We start from the raw sequence: 13,646 nt of genomic DNA, 5'->3' as shown, positions 1-13,646 counted from the left end.
CAGCAGCAGCAGCAGCATCAGGTGGACCTGGAGCAGGACCTCAAACAACAGGCTTAGGCCTACTTGGACAGCACCCTGCCAACCGAGGTAGACAATCCCCTTGACTACTGGGCAACGAAACTTGACCTTTGGCCCCAACTAGCTGAATTTGCCCTTGAAAGGCTGTCATGCCCGGCCAGTAGCGTGGCATCGGAGCGCGTGTTTAGTGCGGCAGGAGGTATTGCAACTCCGCGGAGGACACGACTGTCCACCCAAAGTGTGGAGAGACTCACGTTTGTGAAAATGAATCAGGCGTGGATTAGTCTGGATTTCAAACCACCAGTTCCTGACACAACTGACTAAATCCGCCATGAATCATGCCCCAAACATGTGCCACTTTCAGGTCTCCTCACACTGCTGGTGTGTTCCATTTTTTGTCATAGGGTGCTGGCAGATTACGGGCCTCCCATAGCTGCTGCCAGGCCCCTAATCTGCCATGGGCCCCTATACCGCCTCCTCATGCTGCTGCCAAGTCCAGAGTCTCTCATGGGTCCCTGTACGGCCTCCCATTGCTGCTGCCTCCATCGCCACACTCTGCCATGTGCCACTTTCAGGTCTCCTCACACTGCTGGTGTGTTCCATTTTTTGTCATAGGGTGCTGGCAGATTACGGGCCTCCCATAGCTGCTGCCAGGCCCCTAATCTGCCATGGGCCCCTATACCGCCTCCTCATGCTGCTGCCAGGTCCAGAGTCTCTCATGGGTCCCTGTACGGCCTCCCATTGCTGCTGTCTCCATCGCCACACTCTGCCATGTGCCACTTTCAGGTCTCCTCACACTGCTGGTGGGTTCCATTTTTTGTCATAGGGTGCTGGCAGATTACGGGCCTCCCATAGCTGCTGCCAGGCCCGTAATCTGCCATGGGCCCCCGTACCGACTCCTCATGCTGCTGCCAGGCCCGTAATCTGTCATGGGCCACTGTTGTCGCTTGTTGGCATATTCCGCTCGTTCAGATGCTCCTTCTCCTGCTACTCCTCTTCACGGATTCCGTCAGCAGTCTTTCTTGGAATCCGTTTCCAAGAGACAACAGTTTGCGAGCACGCACCCGACGGTGCAGAAGCTGAACGTCCTCCTGTCCAAGTTGCTGCTGCCAGGCTCGTAATCTGTCATGCGCCCCTGTACCGCCTCCTCATGCTGCTGCCAGGTCCAGAGTGTGTCATGGGCCCCCGTACCGACTCCTCATGCTGCTGCCAGGCCCGTAATCTGTCATGGGCCCCTGTACCGCCTCCCCATGCTGCTGCCAGGTCCAGAGTGTGTCATGGGTCCCTGTACGGCCTCCCATTGCTGCTGCCAGGCCCGTAATCTGCCATGGGCCCCTGTACCGACTCCTCATGCTGCTGCCAGGCCCGTAATCTGTCATGGGCCCCTGTACCGCCTCCTCATGCTGCTGCCAGGTCCAGAGTGTGTCATGGGTCCCTGTACGGCCTCCCATTGCTGCTGTCTCTATCGCCACACTCTGCCATGTGCCACTTTCAGGTCTCCTCACACTGCTGGTGGTTTCCATTTTTGTCATAGGGTGCTGTATGGCCTCCCATTGCTGCTGCCTCCACCGCCACACTGTGGCTCCACACTCTGGTTTTGGCCCCGTGACTGCCCAAATGAGTGAAGTGTGCGGTGATTCTAAGATCGACGGCACTCATCTGCATGTCATACTGACTGACAGTATTATTTCTCTTCCCCAGCAGACTCCAAGGGCATTTAAATTAAAGGTACAGTGTTCTGCACTAATATTAAGTCTCTCTGAAGCCTAGAAACACCCTTTTTTAAGTTAAATTCACAGCGAATTTATTCGACTCGAATCGAATATTGTCCACGAATTCGCCGAATCAGTCGAATCGAATTTTTCATTTCTTCGCTCATCTCTAGTCAGTTCCTAAAGGGCTCAGTCTCTCTAGCAGCAGATAGTAAATTCCCATACCAGCAGCTCACCAGTCCCAGTAATATTGCAGCTCATCATCGGTAATTAGTCCACTCTCTGCCCTGCACCCAGGTGACTCTAGCTGTTGGCACCCCCAAACTCATGTAGTTGTAGACATTTGTCATGGTCTTGTGCTGGATCATCTGTATATACTATTTTTGTTCTAGACAAGTCAGAAACACAAGGGAAGAGTGAAATTGAGGATGATCTTTTGGTAAAATCTACCTGCGAATGGGATAATAATTTGCCGATCTGCTGTCAGCCTTGTCTCTTGGTTTCCCTGTGTAGAGATGCCTTGTGATAGCATGTAATTGCACCAGTTTTCCTATGCTTTATGTATTTCATTTTTTTTATATGTTTATTTGTTTCGTGTAAAATTATAAATTTAGGGTATGTCCTAATATATGTTTTTATAGTTAGGTCATACTCCTGTAAATCTGTCAGGGCTCCCGGGTATGACCAGAGGTGTGTGACTGACGCAGGGAAACGCAGACTTCAGATATTTTATAAACAATGTAATTTATTAACACTAACCATACAAACATAAACGCAGTGCAATACTAAAACATAACACAGTGCAAACAAACCAACCAACCACCCACAGATAACAGTACATACAATGCAAGCGTCGTCAGGCAGGCCGGGTCAATATCAGTCGGACAGGTAGGTACAGGGGGAGCAAGCGGAGAATGGTCGGGGGCACAGGCCAGGTTCAGCAGGTAGCGGGCAGCGTGGTACAGAGGGTCAGGCAGAGGAGAATGGTCAGACAAGCCAGGGATCAGAGCAGGGTCAGCAGAGAATCAGACAGGTACAGAGAGCAGGAACAGGATACAGGGCCCAAGAGAAACACAACACCAAGGCAGAGTCTGCAGGTCTGAATGTCCCTTAAATACACCAGTATAATTAGTTCCAGGTGTTTGACTGGCTGCAAGGTTGAGTCTCTGATTGCTGGGAGCACCCGCTGGCCAGCCCTGGTACTGCAGCTCATAAGGCAGCTGAGTCCCACTATTGCTTGCCAGTCCATTCCTGACAAAAACATAATTGAAGGTCCTGAGGAAGCACATATGCGACATGCATTAATCTCTTTGGATTATTGGAATTGAGTGATGACCTTAGACTGTTTTTAATAACTTTTGTTAGTCTGGACCTTTTATGAAATGTAATAAAATATTGATTTTATTGAGACAAGTGGTGTGTTCCCTGTTACCAGTTAAGTCCGACATTTACTTTTTGATCTTTATCAGATACTACTTCAAGTGACTCTTTGTCACCAAATGCAGACGAAGAGGAAAGCAGTGAGGTGGACATGATATGCTATGGATAGGGACGGGTATTGTCACTGGTGAATCAGGGACTACTTCACGGATTATCTCAACCCCTGTGTTCTTTCACCAAGAATCGGCTTCAAGAACAACAAAGGGTCCTGGTTGATCCCAGTTGAACTTGACTGAAGCTTGAAGACATGTAGTATCTTCTCACCTCTGTCTAAGTGCCAGAACGTCCCCTTGAATTATGTAGTTAGACAATCTCTCCCCTCTGTCTTGATAGGTGTGTTCAAACTGATACATTAAGTTAGAAAGTTTTTCAACTCTCCCAAACACAGCATACAGCATAGCATACAGCATACAGGATATCCCACTCTTCTAGTGCTTGAGAGGCTTGATCCATCCATGTTTTAAAGTCCTCCTCTCCTGAGGGGAAAAGAACTCTTCCTGAGAAGAACCACAGCTTCCTATACCTATGGTTACCGGGGATAGAACCATCCTTCACTAGGTTCTCCACCAGCTTTTCCACATCTGTGAAAAAGAAGGCAAGAGGGAATCCAAGGAGTGCCATAGGGTCTGTGGTAGCTACCTTTGTTTCTGGTGATGCCTGGCTGGCAGACACCCTCCATTGCAACAGGCGGGCTTCGACTTCATTGGTTATGTGGAGACTGGCCCCTTGAAAACATTGGAAATCCCTCTTCTCCACTCTAGCTATGCATACGTGTGAGGGGTCACTTGGTCTGTTTTCAAGTCCAATATGAACACTTTCTGGTCAGGAACAAGTGCTGTAACTGCGTGATGGATTTGGTCTTCTGTCCAGATGTCTCCAGAGATATTGACAACCACACGTGACTCCCAGTAGCCATTTTGACATACCTGGTTGAATGACAGATGCTGTAAGCACCTATAAGAATACGAGTATAGATACCTTTAGCACGGCTGTGAATTAGCACCAGGAAAGAGACACAAGACCATTTAGTGGTAAATTAACTCAATGTATTGGTACAAGGTAGCAGAAGTTGTGGTTTAAGCATAAATGCGCAAACAAAAGGTAGGTTCAGACACAGTCTGTTAGACAGTATAATCACTATGCCTAAGTAACTTAGAATAGAGCTCTGTACCACTAGATTGGAATCAACACATACAACAGCAAAGTCAGCAATAAACAGTACAGATCATGCTCAGGCCACTGGTATGCAGCAGTGTATAGTGCACTCTTTGGTCTCCCTCATGGCAAGAGGAAGCTGTGTCCTATACAACCTGTGTCCTATAGAACCTGAAAAATGGCAACTCTTTCCCATTCTCTCTGCCAAATCTCTGCATCTTTGCCAAATCTCTCTGAGAAATGCAGTTCAAAAGCTCTTGATTACAGTAGCTCTCCTTTGCATTACAGTTCCCATAGTGCAGTGCTGCCTGTCTGTCTATTGACCTTTTCCTACTCCCTCATTTTGCTGCTATAGCTGTTAACAAGGGCAGAAGCTACAGAGAGCAGTTGCAGCCAATGTTTCTCTCACTCTCCATTCTTAGCCAAGCATCTGCCTATACATGCTTCCAGATGTTTGTGTATCTAGTCTTGTGACTTTGTATAGCCCACCTCTTTGCCTGCATTCATAGGCCTGAATTCACAAAATGCATACAACAGCATGTCGCAACTGTGGTGACAGTCGTTGCTAATGGCACCCTGAACATGTCATGAAAGAGCTGTAATTTTTCATGCACAGAAATGTACAGAAAATGCAGCAAAACCCTTGGTCAAAAAATGTGTGAAGCTCAAAAACATACATGCTTTGCTGCATTTCTTGAGTGTATAGCAGCCCACTAAAGTCTTCCTGTAGATACGAGGGTTGTAAATAACACAACTTGCTTCAATTCGTTTGTATATAGTCTTTTGTACTTATCTGTTTCTGAGATTCAATAAGTGCCACACTCTCTGGACAAGAAACAAGGTTGCCCAGAACTTGGTTGAAGAGGTTGTGTTCTGCACAGCCTTTTTCCGCTGCCTATACTAATCTACATCTATCAATCATATTTCTTGATTGTATCTTCTGTTCCAGTTCTAGGAGTCTTCTAATCTCTTCTGAATCCACTCTGCTTGTGTCCTGCCATGTGTTGACACAGAGTACTTAATTTGCACTAGCCAGGTACTCACTATATTTCCTGTTGCTATCCATACTGAAAGAGAAGCTAAAGAATTACATGGCCTGAAGTGCTCTTCAACATTCACACCCACACTACCCCACTGACCAGCAATGGGCCTCCTTGGCTCATAACGAGGTGGGTCCCTTTCAACAGTGTTTTGTGCCAGGCTCCAAAGCCAGAGTTGACATTTCAAAAAGTCCTTGTCAATCTAGACTGGAAAAAAAGTTGTAATCTTCCTTGAACCCCTCTTCCTGTTAACCCTACTAGAAACTGGTTGCCATGGGAAGCTGGTAAGTTGATCTCTGCATCTGTTATTGACAGTATCTCTCTTCAATGGGATTGTTTGCAAAGTGACCTTGTGTAGCTTATGCTAGGGAATATTGTGGCTAATCCACTGCGGATGTGAATGATTTTTAATACTAAACAGGATTGCTTTATTGAAAATATAACCTTAGATTGTACGCCCTTTGAGGGTTAGGGACTGATGTGAATGTACTATATATGTAAAGCGTTGCATAAATTGACAGCGCTATATAAGTACCTGAAATAAATAAATATAAAAGTAGTACATGGCAGTTTCAAAACCACAGTGGCACGGTACAAATGTGGTACAAAAAAAAAAAACAATGCAAGGTCCAAGGATACATAGCAGCACTTGGAAAAGAACCAATCGACACAGACTACTAAACAGGTGCCCAATCCTCAGAGGATACAGCAGTAACTATATCAAAGATACCTTATTACTCAAATGGAAGGGGAAGGGGGGGGGATTTAAAGGAAGGGGGGAGGAGGGTGGAGAGAATCAGCAGCAGGTAGGGTGGGAAGAAGGGGGAGAGGCTACATGATGCCCCCCATTTCTTACACAGGTAGGAAGCCAGATGCCACAAATCATAGCAGCCTACTGACTGTCCAAGCAAGCCAGACCTTATCAAGCTTACAAGGACAGCCATGGTTGAGATAGGTTAGCAGAGAACTAGCTGGCATAATATCCTCCAGGTAAAGAAACCCCCAGTGCCTAAACAGCCTGTCCTGGGAGTGGTACGCCAGCTCATGCCATACTCCCTGCATACATATAACAGGGGGGAGGTGCATCCAAAAGCAATAACTTATAAAAAAAACCCACAAGAAAGAAAGGATACAGCACCTCAATGGCTAATGAACAGGATATATTTATTGGACGTAAAAAATGACAATGCACATCCCATAAGTTCCCTCCCCCCACAGCCCTCCCAAAAACCGACCCCCACCCCCAAAGAAAACCCCTCTAGAAGGCACAGCTCCACCCCAGCAATAAATCCCTCCTCCACCCCCCAACCCCCACAGCAGACCCCTCTCCTCTCCCCCCCCCCAAAATCTCAGAAAGAGATGGGGGTGACAAGGGCCAGCCCTCCACACCTCCACACAGCGGCGAAGAAGAAACAGGAAGTCGGAAACTGAAAGTCGGAAACCAGAAGTCAGAAACTGGAAGGCGGCTTCACAACAAGGCTTGGAGCGCAAGTGGAATGCAAATCGATCCCCGGGGCCTGGGGATCGCATTGCAAGCAACCCACTCCATTGCAAGTTACCCGCTCCATCTGTGCTCGCCACCCGCTCCATCTGTGCTCGCCACCCGCTCCATATGTGCTCGCCACAAAGGGATTTCCCCTCACATTTGGCAAGTGGAAATTTCAAGCCCTGCAGTAGGGTATAGCATTATTATTGATTTTGTCTTTATCACATTTAAATATCCTTTTTTTGCTTTAAGCACTTTGAGAGTAAACACTCAGGATGGTATATTAGTTTTATGTAGCATTGGACCTTTTATAGCAATATCCAGCAGGAATTGAATGGTTGTTTATTGAATTTCACTTGTGAATGTTTGAGATCATTATATATATATACAGTATATCAGCTGTCGCCATTTTTTTTTAAACTTTACTTGCGAATGTTTGAGAGCACGGCATACTTCAGCTATCAGCTATTGATCTGTTGGTAGATACATATATGTCTTTAGCTCTTTTCATATATATTTCTCTGTGGATAAAAAGCTGTTGGTGGATATATATATATGTCTTCAGCTTTTTTAATTTATATTCCTCTGTGGATATATATGATATATATTATTTGTTTTATTTATTGAAATAAGTGCCACACTGTTTTATACTATTAACATTTAATAAGGATATTGGCCTATAGGAGGAACAATCCTGGGGGTCCTTAACTGGCTTAGGCACCAAACCAAACTCCGAAAACAAGTCAGAGAGCTTAGGGGTCAGGAGCTCAAGGTGTTGGGAATAAAATTCAGTTGGTAGACCATGCTCCCAGGGCGTCCATCCAAGTATGAATTCAGCTCAGGCGCTGTATACTGGGCCCTAGAGGTATACAACTCCCGATAGTATTCCATAAAATGAGCATTAACCAGATCTGGGGAAGAAGATGTGTGGCACATCACATATATTATGTGAGTGGAAGCATATTGACCCCTAGACAGACAAAGCCAATAACCACCCATTCTTGCCTCTATGTTCAAATATAGAGACAAGGATTTTGTGGTTTGTTCCAACCACAATATGGGGGATTTGAGTTATTAAAGTGATTCTAAAGACAATTTGTTTTCTTTTAAAATAACAAACATGTCATATTTACCTGCTCTGTGCAGTGGTTTTACACAGAGCAGCCCCAGTGCTATTCTTCTCAGGTCCCCTGCCAGCACTCCTTGCTCCTTCCTCCTGCCGAGTGCCCCATAGCAAGTCGCTTGTGCATGCTCGCTCCATATGTCCATTGACACACAAAGTGTGGATCAGCCCTGCTCTCTCCTCACTGGCTGTGATTGCTGTCTCTCTTTAAACTGAGAGAGCCGAGAGAGCTTCTGTTCTTGTGCACATTGTTGGATCAAGTTCAGGCTCAGGTAAATATTCAGGAGGCCTGGTGGGGCGCAGAATACATTGAGGTAAAAAACCTTCTGCTTTTAGAACCACTTTAAGGGTACAATCCAAGCTGTATTAATCTTACAGAAAAGTAAGGATACTGTTATTTTCTTTTACAGCTGGGAAGGGAAGCCTGGATTTTTACAATGAAACAATCTTTGTAAGGTTCCTAAGGACATTTGGTTCCAGCACCTCTCATTTTCTCATTTTGAAGAAAAATGCTTAGGACGTTAAACACTGGCAATGACTCAAGGGGCACAGTGCAGAAAGTTTTATTTATTCTATGAGAGGAGGATTAATCATTGACAGTATCCGCAAATATTATGATTAAATGCTAATGCCACTATGCATCGGTTCAAGACTCTGTTGGCAGACCATTCATTTTAAAATCTTCCCATAGCATTCTAAGTGCACTAATGTATTTTATGCATGTTATTTACCTGTAAATGCCTCCCTTATCAGACATCCAAAAGTCCTCCTGGATGTGATGTCAAAATCTCCTGCATATTCAGAGCTGTCATTCAAGTGATACTATATAGCAGAAGCTGGCAAACCCAGAGAGGTGAAAATATACTTTGAAAGTATGAAAGAAAACAAAAATCAATAAATGTGGGGGGGGGGGCAATTTAAAGGGGATGTAGCCAAGTTCAAATGGTGTGGTTAGTCAGAGATGATAGGATGTTAAATCAAGCAATAATTAGCAGTAATGCTTTCTTCGGTGGTCAGTAGGAAGCCCCACTAACATCCCCCCTTGCCCTGGTGGTCAGGGAGCCCCCCAAAACAGTAGTTATCACAGGGTCACATGATGCTGCAGCCACACAGCTCTCAGACAGGCCACCCACTTATCCCAGCTTTCTACACCCGCACCCTAGGTTTACACCTAAGCATTTTCCACAGCGTTTTGCAGAAACGCACTACAGTCCATTTAACATGATTTCCTATGGGACAGGTTCACATTTCCACATTTTCACCTAGTGCATTTTTTGGAAAGGGTCAGGGACTTGTTTAAATTCAAAAAGTTGCGTTTTTGGTTCTATAGACTTCAATGGAAATGATGCAGAAAAGCACGTAGTGCATTTTGCTGTGTTTTTGCTATGTTTTTGATGCGTTTTGCATTTTAAATCTGCCCAGCAACAAGAGAATTTTTTTTTTTTTTTAATTGCAAAACGCATCAAAAAATGCGTCAGAAACACATGAGCAAAAACATGCTGCAGAAACGGATCAAACTCAAACTGCATAGCTGTGAACCTAGCCGTAATCCCACTAAGGCCTGTTAAGTTACTCAGAAGCCATATGATGTTGCATTGCTTTTTTTTTGTCAATAAAACTTTACTGGACAAAAAAAATTATAGAAAGACGTAATGAGAGTGTGTGACAGGAAAGTGGTGTGCTGAAATGTCCATAGGTATGTCTTGCCCCCACTTGCCTGTGCCGTTGTGTATATGGTGGGAGAGTTCACTTCTGTGCACTTCTCACAGAGAGTTGATTGTGACTGACCAGTTGAACATCCCTTTACTATAATACAAGGTGTGTCTAAAAAGTTTCGTGAATAGTCCGATATTTCAACTATAATATGGGCCAGGTTTGCGCTCATGCACATGGTTATCCAGAGACCTGTCAAGAAGTGCCATCTAGCATGGCGTATACGTGACCGTCAGGGTAAACCCGGTGTGGGCAGTCGAACGTAGTCAGTGTGAGAGATAGGGTCACAGTGCAATGGATCAACAGGTGAACATCAAGTTCTGCTACAAATGGGGGAAAACCGATGAAAACTGATGTAAACTGATGAAAAACTGATGTAGACTGATGGAAAACTGATGTGAACTGATGTGAACTGATCCATTTTTTCTTGGAAAAAACGTGACTGAACTTATGAAAAAACAGAACTCCCGTGTTAAAGGGGCCTAAAAAGATTAAACAAAAATGCTGGTTTTGCAGGACCACTGTATGCACTGTGCTGTATACTGTATGGGGCTGAGGCTACATACAGTTTACAGTGTCCACAGCTGCTGCATCTGTTAATGATGGTAATAGTTCGTCTGGACCAGCTGAGTCCAAACAAAACTATGTAAACTTCACTAAAAGCTGGAGATCAACTTTAAGACAAAGGTGAGGATTTACTAAAACTGGAGCACTCACAATCTGGTGCAGCTGTGCATAGTAACCTATCAGCTTCTAACTTCACGTGTAGAAAAACAGCGCTACCCAACACCCCTTTTTGCTTATACCCAAGTCTAATAAATATTATGCAAAGTGTCACATGCTATCGTGCAAACAATAAATATAACAGGTCTCTTAAAAAACGTAAAGTGCCATATGTAAAAATCAAGGTGCTAAGTGCAAAACATCTATGCAACAAAAAGTGTCACCGTGCAATAAATTAGTAAAAGGTAAGGATAGCGCCACTAAAAAACACCTAATTAACCAAAAATATAATAAATGTAAATAAAAAAGCAGCTAAAACCTCACCCTCAAAAAAGGTAAAAAGTGACAGAAATAGAAAAAAGGTAGTGCTCTAACCAAATAATCAAAAGTGAAAAAAGTGTTTCAAAAACCAAAATATAATCTAAATTGCAAATATAAACTTATTTCATCAAACCAATAAATAATCCAGTAGCATAGTAAAAACATTATATAAATAATCAATAAAAAACATCAAAAAAGTGTCCAATGATAGTGTCCTTAAGTATAAAGAATATACATGAAAAAATCTTTTTATACATCAATGAAATTCCAATGTGTGATATAATAAAGAAAAAGAAGGTGTAAAACTTAAACACTGGAGCCTTGGAGAGAAGTCACCACGCCCAGTGAGCTGTTAGCATCAGCTGACACTGAAGTGGGCTTTTTTGAATTTGTGCTGTATTCGCTGTTCATGCTAGTGTCAGCTTTGACACTACGGAATGGGAGTGTAATTCATGGATTTTATGAATAAGGTTGCCATACAATTTTACACTATTAGTTTCCCTCTCTCTTCCTTTATGAGTTTTATGTCAAGAAGATATTAATGTTCATTGAATTGTCTCCCTATTGCCTGCTATTAATCTGCAGATCGTTGCTCCCAGAACGAAAACACGTGTACTGGTTTATAATTTGACCGGCATGTTGCTCCGGTGAGTTTATTTAATTCATCTGGTGGTAGATTTTTAATGGTGTTTTGCATTAATTTCAATTATTAACAGTTTGGAGTACTGAAGTTTAAGTTTTATACCTTCTTTTTCTTTATTATATCGCACATTGAAATTTGATTGATGTATAAACAGATTTTTTCACGTATAAGTTTTATACTTAAGGACACTCTCACTGGAGACTTTTTTGATGTTTTTTATTGATTATTTATATATATATATATATATATACATATATATATATATATATATATATATATATATGTATTTATGATACTGGATTATTTATTGATTTGATTAAATAAGTTTATATTTGCAATTTAGATTATATTTTGTTTTTTGATACCCTTTTTTCACTTTCTGTGTAATGTTTTATTATTAGATGATGGTTTTTTGTGATTATTGATTATTTGGTTAGAGAACTACCTTTTTCTATTTCTGTCATCGTGCAATAAATAATTGCCGTGCTATAAATATCTAATTCATATACTAATGATAATTACTGTGCAAAAAACATCAAATTCATATAATCAAAAATAAAGTGAAAAATAAAGTCTGTGAGAATGTCCACCAGAGATAACAATTAAGTCTACAGGACTATGCTGCTGAGATGATACTGCCATTTTGTGTTTAATCAGTGCATCACTGGTTCTTCATCATAGCTGGTGCAAAATACAGCTCCGGAACGTGTGTATTTCTTAATGGTTTAATTGATGAAAAGTTTAAAAGGATAAAGCACTATGTTGAGTTCTTTTTAATGAGGAATACGGCTGATACAAAGACACTTATCAGGAGGGAGCTTACTTTGGAGTCTTCATTCAGCAAGCTGATCTTCATATGGGACCAAAAGTGCGGTTAGACTGTAACATTGTATAATATGCGGTTACACTGCGTCAGGTGAGCAGATATATGGTGAAGGATGTCTTTGCACGGGAATTGATGACAGATGCACATATTTTTTGATTGAACTTGATTTTTTGAATGACTTTTGTTTAAAAATATTTTTTATTTTTTGTGTGGTTTTTGTTTTTTTTATATAGATTGTGTTTATATATATTTATATTTTTATTTCAATATTAATTATTTTTCTACTATTTTTTCTTCTAATATATGTATATTTTTATTTTTTCACTTTGTTTTTTGATTATATAATGGATTGTGTCATTGTTTCATGTAGCGCAGCATTTTTTCACTTCACATTATGATTGTATAATTTGCTCCTCTGAGACATGGGTTGTGTGCATTAGCGGCTACAGTATTTAATTGTAATTTTTTGTTTTTATTTCACCATAGTTAGCGCTTGAGTTATTCAATTTATTTTATATGTAATACATTAACTTAGGCATCTGTATTATTTTTAATAGATTGGTGTGACTGGCCATGGACACTTTGCTCTGGGATCTAAATATCTGGAATAGTGGTACCGGATTTTGAGAAATAAATTCCCCAGGATGGACAGAAATAATTACCCTGAGATATTTAGTCTTTACATCTACCTTTGACACTGCAGGCAGAAGAGGGCCCTGGAGGGGACCCAATGGGAAGTCACATGGACTTGCTCAAATGAATCACGAGACCAGAGAAAGCACCAAACGTTTTTATAACAGATATTGTGGTAGACAGTGATCCCTGAGTATCGGCTAAATACAGCAACATATTGTCTGCATACAAAGCTATTTTGTCTTCATGCTTTCCTCTACAAAATTATTTCACCCCCGTGTTTGTCTCAGAAGGGCTGCAAGGGGTTCTATAGCTACTGAAAACAGGAGGGGTGACAGTGGACACCCTTGTCTGGTCCCACGAGACAGCAGAAAGAAACCAGACATTCACCCATTGACCCACAGAGAAGCCTTGGGAGACATGTATAAGAGGCTAGCCCCGTTACAGAAAGTGTTGCCAAAGCCAAAAGATCCCTGACCCTAATTATTGCATTAGGTCTTAATAGCCATTATTTCACCTGTTGGCATTAGCAGAGCTCAAATTGAAGGGAATTATTTTTTCTTTTAAAATAACAAACATGTCATGCTTACCTGCTGTGTGCAGTTTGCACAGAGCTGCCCCAAACCTTCTCTTCTTGGGCCCCCCACTAGCACACCTGGCTCCTCCCCCTTGCTGAGTGTACCCATTATAAGCCACTTGCTATGGAGGCACTCATGCGGGTCTGTTAAGGCTGTCGGCTTGTTGTTCTTAATGAGTTACCACGGCGCTGTGGAGCTCTGTGGTCGTTGAGCCTTCCTGTCAGTAAGTATCTGC

This window comes from Staurois parvus, unplaced genomic scaffold (assembly GCF_062004578.1).
Source record: "Staurois parvus isolate SC_StPar_1 unplaced genomic scaffold, SC_StPar_1.0 ptg000018l, whole genome shotgun sequence".
NCBI classification, from domain to species: Eukaryota; Metazoa; Chordata; class Amphibia; order Anura; family Ranidae; genus Staurois; species Staurois parvus.
Note: the sequence above shows the minus strand (reverse complement) of the source record.